Here is a 12,243-nt window from a genome sequence, read left to right on the forward strand (position 1 = left end):
TCCTCCTTCGTTAGAGCTTTGTGCTGTGGGGGACATTTGTCTCTCGTCCCTCTGTGTAATTTTAAGATTTCTGTGTATAATCCTTCACAAGCGTGTGGGTGATACTACGGGGCGTGCGACTGCTCTGGTCGGAACATGGTCTCTCGAGCTAGGCTGTCTGCCCTTTCTTTACCCTCTATGCCTGCGTGGGCCGGAATCCTGATTAACTTGTGCGTTAATCTGGCCAACTTGAGCTTTACTTGAACAACTTCCGATGTTGCTTATATGTTCATTCTGTGAGAAGCAATACATCCGTAAAAGGAACCGCCAGGGAACGTCAAGTTAAACGGACATCACGTGGACACCGCTAAAAAGCTTCCCAAAGCCGTTGCCGAGCATTTCACCCAACCAGGTCACAACTCTGATGAACTTGAAATCTACATGCTACCGTCAAACTTACCGTTCTCTCCAAGAAAGAAAATACACAAAATCTTACCTTGTCCATAAGTTCAAGACATTCCAACCAACAGGCATAAACCTTTTAAACGGAGCTTGCTATGCTCAATTTCAAACAATAGACTAACTTGAACAAACACATGGCCGTGTGAATAGCACCCTTCTCTTTTCAATTCTACACGCTCTCTGCTAACACACATTGCGCCTTTGCCTTACCCCCTCTACACTTTATAAAAAACCACACCCATATAGACTGTGCCGAGGAAAGCATATGTCGCCTTGAAGGAGACAAGTCCGCTTGTCAAAACGTTGGCTCATCTTGCTCATCGTCTTGAATTTGCCATCTCCCGCTTTCCCCGTACTTTGCCTACATTCGATTAATACCACAGAGAATTCGCAAGAAAGTTAGCTTTGCCGCAAAACATGTTCTGTTCGCCGCCACAATTTTTCCGGAAGGTAGCTAAGAAAGAAGCCTCGCTGCTAAAAAAAAAAAAGAAAATCAAAAAGCTCGTCTTTGCGCATAGCGATCGCCGGAAGCGTTTCCCAGCACAGATTACGGTTGCATACGCAGCCGTTGCCTGTGTTGCCGGCCCGTAACTGTGTTGCCGGCCCGTATATGTAGTGGTGCGGAGAGCGGTGCGATACCTCATTATATCGCGCAATTAAAACCCATATAAACTGCACTCAAATATCGCATTAGGCACTACCGTAATGGTCGAGGAATTTTTCGTGTCATCGCTCTGTGCACAGTCTTTATTGTTTCACTTCTTTTTTACCCTCCAAATAGGTCTCTCTTCTCCCCCTCTTTGTATACATTGTCACGTGATAGTTACGGTCAAGAAAGCAGCAAAACTGTAAATGGCGAAACTAGCACTCAAAAACAGGCTACACTCAAATCACTACGATAGCGGCGAACCCAGTGGCGATCGTCGAAAACCTCTTCTGCCGGTCAGACGCGTCGGCTTTTACACACGAGTCATCGAAGGTTCCAGAGTAATCGGTGGTGCCCACGTGCCTTGCAGAACGTTAAATACAATTCAAGTCGCACATGCAATCAGATTACACAAGGGGCGCTATTCTGGACATTCCGCCATTTTCTTCGTAGCGTGACGTACACGCGACGCGAATAAAATGGCGCTGATGGCCCCATTTTGCTTTCGTAACGTGACGCCAACTGGACGTTTTGCCTAAGAAACTGAAATGAAGGCACTGAAACTAGGGTTCTCTGTAAAGCAAAGCAGTTGTCCTCAGCAGTAAAAATAAAGCAGCTAGCTGAAAGAGCATGGTTATTCCGTTGGAAATGCTTCTCGCTTCCGTCGTCTGCTGCATTAGGTAGGATGCGTGTCCGCGGAAAATGGAGTGAGTCATCGTATGTAGGCGCCAATACACTTATTTTCTTCTTTTAGAGAACACACGCCACCTACCAGTGGTGATGCGCGCACGTTCTATGCTACGTTATCGCTATCTCGTGAAACGTAAGCGACTCAGCCTGACTCGGCTGGCTGAGAAACGGCCGAATATCACCGATAGCGTTGTGCGCGCCAGAGATAGCCACTAGCGCGACGCAAGCGCCATCGCTGCCATCTCTTGTTCACTTCGCAGGTTACTCGCACTGCGGGAGGAAACTTCAAGGCACCGCCTTGCGTACATGTATCTGTATAAATTAGAAAGACGCAGTTGCCATAACTTTTGATTGTGCGAAAAGGCATTATACTTGATTACAATACAAATGCAGCAGTGAAAAGTGGAAAACATTGCCGAAAGATTGCTATGTTCAACCAATATTATTTCGTATAAACGCGTTCTTTTAAAAAAATGATGGCCCCAAACACAAATGCCAGCGCCACCCGAGAGCGATGCCAATAGTATGAGCGTATGTTATGAACAAAAGATTTCCTTGGCGCCAAACGACGGAGAAAATGTGGTGATCCGCATTCCTCTCGGCTGCCATTGCATATTGTTGCTCATTAGCATATTCGCGTGGCTCGTCGCACCGAAAATTATGGCGGGAAATCTCAGCAATGGCGGCCCAGCACAACGTCACGCATCGTCAAAATGACGTTCACGAAGAAGCCCTTCCTGTGATGCTCCTCACGGTATATTCCTTCAGACAACCAGCAAGCTGGCATGCCGCATATTTTGGATCGCCGCCACATATTCGCGAAATTGCACATGCATTGCATTGGCTTCTGTACGCTACCGCTCACATTCCTTTTGAAGCGCTAACGTCGCAATATAGCTGCCAAGGACCCAAAAAATGTATTAGTCCATAAAATTTGCCGCTTGACGTCACGTTTCGTCATGTTGATGAAAACACAAAATTTCATTCTGCAAAACATCCGCTTCCCGGCACAAATAACAAAGCACGTGACCTCTCGACAGCCAATCAGAGAGTAAACATCGCGGATAATGGCAGGCCGTGCAGCCGCCATGCGTGTCGAGAATAGCGCCTAAGCTTCGTTGACAATGGAACTGTCGATAACATTCGCGAAACTTCCGATAGATGCGGTCGCATCCCGCGCTGAGCGATAACATTTGTTAGACGGTGAAAACCGCTCACCGGAGTTCCATAAGGAACACGAATTATAGCGCCGCTCTCAAAAAACATCCTCCCGAAGCTACAGGCATACCAGAGGCCAGAGGTGCGATAGGAGATCGTTGTTCGGCGCGTTCGTTCATTTACCGGCGCGCGCGATTGGCCTACTCCGTGCCGACGTCGCCTGCCGCGGGGCGCGGCCACGTTTTCGTGACGTCAAAATGACGACACGCTCCTGTCAATCATGTGCAACCGAGCATGTCGCCTGCTAGGCGACGAACCCGGCGGGAGTTGAGAAGTTTGGAGCGATCATCGCTCGTTACGAGACCGCCTTCGCATGGCGCGTCTGGTGGATTGCATTGGATCCAAACGGCGGCTTCGGCAGTTGATTAGCGCGTTCGGATCCTATTCATAGTTTATTTCGAGAAAAATGGCGCTTGCGTTGAGAACTTAGGTTGTTGCGCTGGCGTTGCTCGAGGAGGAAGGAGAGCGGGTGGTGGTTCGAACCGCGTTTGAAGAAATGGCCCAAAGCGAATTCCCGCGTTGCATTCGTTTCTCGAAACAAATAGTTGAGTTTGAGTTGAGTTTGAGTTTGAGTTTATTCAACCACATGGCAGGTACATGAAAGTGCACATGAACGTGGTTAGGTGTGATGGGAAAAAAGCTGCATTTAACAGCTTGACTGGCCCCATCACCCGGAAATAACATTTCATTACAAAATTACAGGCAGCGGAGAGCGACAATACAAAAGAAACACACATGTGGCCCGTCACAGCAAAAGCGAAATAAAACTGAAATATATAAAAAACATTAAACAACGCAAGAGATAATTGCATGACATTAATTAACCATCACAAAGGTGACCTGATATTACATGAATCAGACATTCAGGACATTCTATGTAGTGTATCAGCACTGGACAAATTACGTAAACTTTCAATTGTTAATTTCCATTTGTTCAGTAAACTCGGAAAGCAGAAATGTAATGTTTGCAGTCCATAATTAGTACGAGGACATGGTACATACCAATTCTCTGTATGTCGGTTGAGGCGACTGGCCGGATTTGGTTGCAAATCGGCCATCGTATGTAAGAGGGTACCTCCTCTTCGTATTTCTGATTTAACAGTTGTCAAGAGCTTGTATTCGTAATAACTGTTCACTCAAAAAATTCTATGCTTTATATATAACGAAGCGGTGTGTGCGTTATACGACACACCTTCAATACACCTCAGGGCATTCTTTTGCAGCACGACCAGATTATTTAATGATGCTTTAGAGCCTGTTGAGCAAACCAGATGACAATAGTGTAAATGCGAAGAAAAAAGAGCGTTATATAATAATAGTTTTTGTTTTACAGGTAATATATTGTGACACCGACGCAACACGCCTAAAGCTCTGCAAAGTTTATGGCTAATGTGCTCCGTATGGTGATTCCATGCCATATGTTCATGGAAGAGAACACCGAGAGTTTTAACAGTTTGGGAAAATTCAATTTCGTTATTATTAAGGGTTAGCTTGAGAGTCGTTTCGTATAATTTGGATTTCGCACGGAACAGTACAGCCTTGGTTTTAGAGCAGTTAATATGTAGTGAATTTGCTATAGTCCATGCATATATTTTATTTAGCACTTCATTTGTAGACACGATGAGGTCATCAGCCATTTCACCAGAAAAAAATACACTGGTATCATCCGCGTAGATTGCATAATCTACAGAGCTGTCAATTTGTACAATATCGTTAATAAATATATTGAATAACAGGGGTCCTAATATGCTTCCTTGAGGTACCCCATTTTTAATTTTCATGGGTGATGATAGCTCTCGGTTGACTGAGACGCACTGTTGCCGATTAGATAAATAGCTTTCGATTAAAGTTAAAATGACACCACGGACTCCATAACATTGCAGTTTTTCTAACATCGTAGCATGATTTATCCTGTCAAATGCCTTGGAGAAATCTAGGAATATTCCTAGGGTAAGTTTCCTTGCTTCCATATTCCTTAGAATCAATTCCTTTTGGTAAAGCAAGGCACTTTCGGTAGACAGGCCTGACTGAAAGCCGAACTGTGACGACGTAATAACCTTATGTCTATTAAAAAACTTAGACAGTCGAATGAAAATAAGTTTTTCGCAGCCCCTAGAAAAAACCGGCAGAATTGATATGGGTCTATAATTACCTAAAATTCCCTTGTCTCCGCCTTTATATATAACTGTTACCTTAGCGGTTTTCATTTTCTGCGGAAGCACTCCTGTGGTAAGCACGAGATTATAAATGTGAACTAAGCAGGCGCATACAAGATCAAGGACAAATATTACAGGTTCAAATTTTAGGCCATCTATGTCCTCGCTTTTACTCATTTTGAAGTTGCGAAAAACACTGATGACTTCCTGCGCGTCTGTGGGATTCGCAAACAAAGAATCCGTCAGTGGGGGAGGCAAATAATCTAATGAATCACTATTTGGAGTACTGTCAACCAACGAGGTGAAATACTCATTGAAGTGCGTTGGTTGTACAGCAGAATCGGCCCCATCATCAGTGCCAGCGAGTGACTGGAATGTTGTTGCTGCCTCTTGAAAAGGGCGCCACTGTTCCCCTCGTTTCTTTTTTTCTTTTTACTTCTCGCTGTGCGCGACACCACCTAGGAACGACGCAGAGAAACTAATAGTTATAAATTGCAGTAGTCACAGGTACTACTATTGGAAAACGTGTGTGACCTTGACAAGAAAAAAATACATTTTTTAGATAAAGATTTCATTCGTTGGACGAGGAGAAACATTTAGTTTTGTAGAATACTGTCTGCAAGCAGACGACAAACGTGGGAAGTCCACTTCTGGGGAGTTCACCGCTTGCCGATTGGTTGCTCTCTCCGCCCCGTTCTCAGAAATTTTGCATACTGCCATTCTGTGACGTTGCAGCAACCGAACAGAACTCGTATCGAACAAAGATCTGTGATTGCGCCCCAGGAGAGACAAAAACAAAATCACAATTATTAAACAAAAGTAACAAAAGAACAGAGAAACACAGTCCAAAGTTATATGCAAAGTCTTAAAAGTTGTTAGCGCTGGCAGAATGGCTTAAGTGACCCACCATCGACTATTTCTGGTTGCGAGAGGCGGCACTGTGATAGCGAAATGCCATCTGGCATGACCTGATAGTTGAGTGGGCCAATGCGTCGGATGATCTTGTAGGGTCTGAAATAGCTCCGTAAATGCTTCTCGCAAAGTCATTGTCGGCATATCGGGTTATCTTTATTTATTTATTTATTTATTTATTTATTTAGCAAATACTGCCGGCCTGTATTACAAGCCTTAGGCAGCCTTAAGTTCCAAAGCCAAACATGGTCGCCAGGCCGGCATTCCACATACCGTTGTCAAAGGTTGTAGTGTATGCTGTCCGTCCTCTGCTGGTTCCCGATGCGCGTACGGACGAGCTGTCGGGCTTCAGCGTGCTGGAGATAGGTGGCGATTGATTCTTTTCGTCTGTGACGTGCGGTAGTATGGCGTCAGGAGTCGTCGGGGGCTTCCTGCCATAAACCAGCTTAAACAGCGGGATCTGTTTTGTTTGTTGCATAGTCGTGTTGTAGGAAAATGTGACGAACGAGAGCGTGGAACCCCAGGTCTTGTGTTCGTACTCGACGTACTTCGCTATTATGTCGGCGAGCGGCTTGTTCAGTCGTTCCGTTAGGCCATTTTTCAGCGGGTGGTAGGCAGTGGTCCCGCGGTGGCTTGTCTGGCTATACTGTAGGATGGTTTGAGTAAGCTCAGCAGTAAAAGCCGTTCCTCTGTCAGTAATGACGTCTTCTGGCACACCATGTCGCAGCAGGATGTTCTCGACGAAGAATTTCGCCACTTCGGCTGCGTTACCTTTCGGCAGAGCTTTCGCGTCAGCGAAGCTGATGAGGTAGTCCGTCGCCATGACAATTCACTTGTTTCCTCATGTTCACGTCGCAAAGGGCACCAACAAGTCCATCCCGATCTGCTGAAATGGTCGGCAAGAAGGCTCGTGCAGCTGTAGTAATCCCGCTGGCCTGGTCGGCGCTGCCTTAGGATGCTGACAGTCTCGGCACGTCTTGACGTAACGGATGACATCAGCGGACAGGCTCTGCCAGTAACACTTTTCCTGTATCCTCGATAGCGTCCGGAAGAATCTGAGGTGCCCAGCGGTCTGATCATCATGTTGGGCGTGCAGCACTTCTGAACGTAGCGCTGAGGGAACAACGAGAAGGTAGTTGGCATGGACTGGTGAGAAGTTCTTCCTTAGGAGTAGGTTGCTTTGAAGTGAGAACGAAGACAATCCTCGCCTAAATGCCCTACTGACAACGTCGGTGTTCCTTTCTAAACACTCGACCAGGCTTTTTAGCTTCGGGTCTGTTCGTTGCGATTCAGCGAAATGTTCTTCTCTTATTATTCCAAGGAAGGCGTCGTCATCCTGGTCATCTTGGGGCGGTGGGTCCACGGCAGCACGAGACAGTCAGTCGGCATCAGACTGTTTTCGTCCGGACTAGCACATTACATTGATATTGTATTTTTGCACTCTGAAGCTCCAGCATGCCAAACAGATTGAAGGGTTCTTTAAATTCGCTAGCCAAGACAACGCTCAAGTAAAACTCTTTCTTGGGCTAGTTGTTTCATGCTTGAAGTAGTAAAGGCAAGGCGCAGAACACCAGGACTCAAGAAGAACACAAACGACAGGACCGGTGCCGCGGGGCGCTGGAGGTGCCGGTCCTGTCATTTGTGTTCTTCTTCTTGAGTGCTGGTCTTTTGCGCCTTGCCTTTACTACTTCAACGCGTGATGGTCGCTGACAACTTTGAACGGCCTTCCATATAGGTAAGGGCGAAATTTTGCTGTAGCCCAAACGATGGAGAAGCATTCCTTTTCGATTGTGGAATAATTGCCGACTTGATGGCTTCTAGTACTGTCGCAAGCCGCGTAATGTGATCGTCGAAATTACCCGCGAAAATGACGAATTCATCCAAGTAAATAAGACAGGTGTACCCCTAAATAATGATAATACCGTGTCAATCACGCACTAGAACGTCGCACATTGCGAGCACCGTCCGAATGGCATCACCTTGAACTCACAGAGGGCACGATGAAGACAGTCTTTTCGCGATCCCTCTCATCGACTTCTGTTTGCCAGTAGCCGGACTGGAGGTCCATATACGGAAAATATTTAGCATTGCAAAGCCGATTCAATGCCTCGTCTATCCGTGGGCGAGGGTATACGTCCTTCGCGATTTTGTTCAGTCGACAATAATCGACACAGAAACGTAGGGTTCCCTCCTTTTTTTTAAGCAAGACTGCAGGAGATGCCCGTTGGCTTTTCGATGGCTGGATGATGATGTAGCGCAGCATTTCGTCGACGTGTTGGCTTATAGGTTCACGTTCTCGCGTCCACAATCGGTAAGGGCTCTTACGGAGTAGTCGACCACACTGTTCAGTTATTATGCGATGATTTGCAACCGGTTTTTGTCGAATCCTCGATGACGTCGAAACGCAGTCTTAGTATTGTCAGAGAGGACTTCTGAGCTGTTTCTGTTTACTCATGGGGAGAATTCGACTTATGCCGAAGTCTGGTTAAGGAACTACGGTCGCCGGGGTAGATGCGGCAGAATACGAGAGGACAGACACATAGATTGCCGGCTTCCGCAATTTCCTCGAGGCGTGCGATCGTGGTGCCCTTGTTGATGTGTTTCAACTCCTGGTTAAAGTTTGTCGGCATCACTTTCACTTTCGCTCCGCGAAGTCGAGCGACAGCTTTCACGGTATAGCGGTAGACGTTGGTTGCCCTCGATGACGCCTTCTACGTTTGCGGGTGCTTCGGCGCCAACGGAAATAACGATTGTGGAGCGAGGCGGGCTGCTCACTTGATATATTCGAGCACACGCAAGGCTTGGTGACTACCAGAGCTCTCCGGTGGTATCGCTTGATCTGCGGATAGCGTTATTCACTTTGACTTCAGGACGAAGATCACACCCTGTTGGTTCAGGAAGTCTATGCCAAGAATCGCGTCTTGTGAACACTATTGGAGGATAACGAAAGTGGAAGGGCAGGTCCGGTCATGAACTGCAATTCTTGCGGTGCAGATTCCAGTCGGCGTTATTAGGTGTCCTCCAGAGGGCCGAATTTGGACTCCGTCCCACACAGTCTTAACTTTTTTCAACATCACGGCGAAGAGTCGACTCATGACGGAGTTCGTCGGCTCCTGTGTCTATTAATGCGGTGACTGCATGTTCATCAAGAAGCACGTCGAGTTCGGTTGTTCATTGTCTTGGGTTGCAGTAAGATGTCGGCGTCGGATTAGGGCTGCGTGATGTTGACGTGTGGCTGGTACATCGCGTCGTCAGGTCTTTGGTTGATGCATTCTTTGCTTCCAGGCTTCGTCGGAATGGCGGTGTGTCGTTGTTATGTCGACGAGATCGCCTCTTTGGCGTCATCGTCGGTGGCGAGCATCTTCGTCATTTTGCCAAACAGCAACCGCAGCTCAATCGGTTGCTGTCTTTAGTTTTCCGGATACGGGCTGAGGGACCGGCGCGCGGCTGGGCCTGTGTACGGTCGGCGCTACAACGACAGGTAGCCGCCTAGTGACGGCGATCGTCAAGGGCTTCACTGAGTGGCGGAGAGGTAGTCTGCGATATCACGAGGGCGTTCACATTGCGGCACCCGCGGAGCGTTGACAGCGAACCCTTGTAGTACTATTTCGCGTACCGGCATCGAGGGCAGACATGTCCGGCTTCTGCGAAGTGATAGCAGAGCGTATGGTGGCCGGGGGCACGCCAAACGTCCGTCCTCCTCGGGTAGCTGCGCTGGTCGACGGGGGGGGGGGGGGGGGGGGGGGCGCGGGCTGCGGCGGCGGTGGAAGACAGAATTGTGGCGTTACGGGGCCCTGGCGGGGTCACGGAAGGGGACCTTGACGGCCTGCAACAGCCACGCAGCTCAATGCTTCCGGCTGGGGATTCGTTGATGTCGAAATTATTGGTACTTCCAGTGACCGTTGAAGCTCTTCTTTAACTATGTAAGCCATTGAGGTCCGCTGGGGCTGCGACCTGGGTTACAATTTATGCTGCTCTTCCCGTACGGCAGCTCTTATCGTCACGTGCACGTCAATGGCCCCTAGCGCTTGAGTTTCGGCGCAGTGTGTTGGCAGCCTTGTGCGCATTTCAAGCGTGTTCTCGATCGTTGTGGCCACGAAACAAATTCAGCGACAGTCTTTGGCGGGTTGTGTATCAATCCAGCCCTTTACTGTTTCAATCGATATGAGGATGCCTTGGAACGCACACTTATAAAGCGAGATAACCCAAGAAGCAGCATGTGCATGTGCCGGTAACGCCAAAGAAACAATGTAACACATTTAATTAAAATAGCAAATTATCTAGCCGGTTCTCGGTTTAGGCTCCGCTAGTCTTCTTGATGTCCTGGTGTTCAGGGATAATAGAAGAAAAGTAAACCTGCACGTAATAGTGGAGATTAGCAAAAGCCGGCTTAAGGTTACGCTGCAGGGAAGCAGGAAAACCACAAACAGCGGATGAGTTTAAAAACAATGTTCCCAATAATGGCTCAATAAGTTTGATGGTAGGGATTTATTGTCTGGTAAAAAAAGAGGCACTATCGCCCGGAAGTCGAGGTATCGATTGCGATAGCAAATTAGCAGACATCCATACGAAGTAATGATAATATTTTTATAGGCCTTATCAACTTGTAAACGTTCACTTGCTAACTAAATTAATAAGCATGGGTCAGCGCACAAAGGAAGCATGAACACATTACACTCGATGACTGCGGATACTCGCTGTCGAAACGCTGGCATGAGGAAACGTGTAAGCAGCAGCGAGCTAAGTGACATACCTGCTGTCTATCGCTTCAACGCAAAGCGAGCACCAAGGACACACAACCCGCACCTAGCTAGGAGCTGCCGACGTACGAAGACTGTCCCCAACGCAGATTGTTGTCATGTTACGGCCGCGTGACCGCCACATGTGCTGTTGCAGCCGGAGAGAACAGCACCCCCCCCCCTCCTTCCCATCCCCCCGGTACGTCACAGCGTTGGGTGTCTCGAGCGCGAGACGACGCGGCGCGCTTCGGGTTTCGCGTGGGTGAGCCGCGATCGCTGGCTGCTCTCGCGCGCGACGCTCGCGGCGATGGCGTCATCGCCCTTGGATTTTGCATGGGACTTGAAGGCGACGCCTACGTGAATGGAGACGGCAAAATTCCTTTGGTGCGTCCATATATTTGCTATTGCAACAATAAGTATTACATTCAGTAAAATGAGGAAAACAGAGCATATTGACGCAATAAACGACCGCGTTTCAAAGGGACGCTTATAGAATCCATTCATCCTAATTCCTAGGCTTGTTTTCAGCAGGGAATACTTGCTTATCGTTGGTGTCCAAAAATCAATGCCTCTCCAAGTCCGCGAGGATGGTCGAACAGGGACGCTGTGTTAGTTACACCGAGTTTTCCACCATGCAAGGCCAACTTCGCAAGTAGACTACACTGTCAATTTTCTGTTTCCACATTCTTTCATCTCAATTCACTGTTGTGTGCTTCGCGCCGTTATCATGCACTACGACGACGAGCCCGTTTACGAGCCAACTCTCGCTGACAGCCGCGGAAGGCAGCTTCTTCCTCGGGAGTACGCACTACTTGTATCTTCCCATAGTTGTAGCTGGGATGGCATGTGTGGAACCACGACTCCAAAGCTCCGTATATTGGGTGCAAGGCCCATTACTGGAGATTCAGGCGCTGCAATCATTTTGACGATTGGTTGGATTGGTTTGACGACTGATGTTGATCCCTGCACTTCTTGTGCCAGCAAGAAGTGCCGCGCACCTATCATCGCGTTTCAGTCGCTGGGCATTGTTCCATGACCTGAAACCGCTTGCGTAGGGTTGGTTTCCTTCACGTCAGGGTAGAATGAATTGTCGATAAACTCGATGCCGGTCTGGCTCGGTTGCCGAAAATGCAGCGTGTGACAAGCGTATTACATTCGCCTATAAGATAGCATTCTCACAGGAAGACAGGGGTCACTCTAACCTCTTTCCCCTCTTGAGCTCTTCTTTTCCTTTCCCACTAGGTCCCGTGGCCCCATTTTATCGAAGCTTTTAGTGACAGCACAAGGTTAGCATAAACAGCTTCGCTGTAATATAGCTTGCAAAGTCGAAGCGAGACCCTTCTATAAAGAAAAGTAGCTGCTACGTTTGCCCGCACGGCCGCCTCCGTAAAACAACACCAGTACATGCATATATTAGAGCGGCAAGTTGGGTTAGTTGGTG

General features: G+C 47.9%; 1 protein-coding gene across 1 annotated transcript in view; it reads right to left on the minus strand.

Moving 5' to 3' along the window:
* LOC126539837 (monocarboxylate transporter 13-like) overlaps nucleotides 1-12,243 on the minus strand; it is a 465,405-nt gene that overhangs the window by 347,219 nt on the left and 105,943 nt on the right. The window lies entirely within an intron of this gene.

The sequence above is a fragment of the Dermacentor andersoni genome, chromosome 2, assembly GCF_023375885.2.
Source record: "Dermacentor andersoni chromosome 2, qqDerAnde1_hic_scaffold, whole genome shotgun sequence".
NCBI lineage: Eukaryota > Metazoa > Arthropoda > Arachnida > Ixodida > Ixodidae > Dermacentor > Dermacentor andersoni.